The 1,272-nt window shown below is 38.2% G+C and overlaps 1 pseudogene; it reads left to right on the forward strand.

Moving 5' to 3' along the window:
* Window positions 1-691: 691 nt before the first annotated feature.
* LOC122199101 lies at window positions 692-858 on the forward strand (annotated as a pseudogene).
* The last annotated feature ends 414 nt before the right edge of the window (window positions 859-1,272 follow it).

A 1,272-nucleotide genomic window follows, 5' to 3' on the forward strand; every position in this document is an offset into this window, starting at 1 on the left:
TCACCCATCTAGTCCACCTCCCACCCACCTCCCTCCATCAACCTCAGTTTGTTCTCTACTGATAAGAGTCTCTTGTGGTTTGTTTCCCTTTATTCTCTTTCCCACCCTTTCCCATATGTTCATTTGTTTTGTTTCTTAAATTCCACACATGATTGAAATCATATGGTATTTGTCTTTCTCTGATTGATTTATTTCTATTAGCATAATACATTCTAGCTCCATCCACGTTGTTGCAAATGGCAAGATTTCATTCTTTCTGATGGCTGAGTAATATTCCATTGTGTGTATACACACACACACACACACACACACACACATACACACATACACACATATGTATATATATATGTGTGTGTGTGTATATATATATATATATATATATATATGTACAAACACATCTTCTTTATCCATTCATCAGTCAATGGACATTTTGCCTCTCTCTATGGTTTGGCTATTGTTGATAACGCTGTTATAAACATTGGGGCACATGTACCCGTTTGCACCTGTATTTTTGTATCCTTTGGGTAAATACCTAGTAGTTCAATTGCTGGATCGTAGAGTAGTTCTATTTTTAGTTTTTTTGAGCAACCTCCATACTGCTCTCCAGAGTGGCTGCACCAGTCTGCATTCCCACCAACAGTGCAAAAACAATACTGGAGGCATCACAATTCAAGATTTCAAGCTATACTACAGCTTTGCGCAGTGGCAGTATCATAGCCAATGAGGTTTATCCGAGGCGCGATTATTGCTAATTGAAAACAAGCTATACTACAAAGCGGTGGTCATCAAGACAGTGTAGTACTGGTACAAAAACAGATACATAGACCAGTGGAACAGAATAGAAAACCCAAAAATGGACCCACAACTATATGGTCAACTAATTTTGACAAAGCTGGAAAGAATATCCAACAGAAAAAAGACAGTACTATCAACAAATGGTGTTGAGAAAACTGGACCACAACATGCAACAGAATGAAACTGGACCACTTTCTTACACCATACACAAAAATAAATTCAAAGTGGATGAAAGACCTAAATATGAGACAGGAAACTACCAAAATCCTAGAGGAGAACACAGGCTGCAACCTCTTTGACCTTGCCCGTAGCAACTTCTTACTAGACATGTCACCGAAGGCAAGGGAAACAAAAGCAAACGTGAACTATTGGGACTTCATCAAAATAAAAAGCTTCTCTACCCTTAGGAATGGGAGAAGATATCTGCAAATGACATATCTGATAAAGAGTTAGTATCCAAGAACTTACCACACTCAA

Source organism: Panthera leo, chromosome C2, assembly GCF_018350215.1.
Source record: "Panthera leo isolate Ple1 chromosome C2, P.leo_Ple1_pat1.1, whole genome shotgun sequence".
In the NCBI taxonomy this organism is placed as follows: domain Eukaryota; kingdom Metazoa; phylum Chordata; class Mammalia; order Carnivora; family Felidae; genus Panthera; species Panthera leo.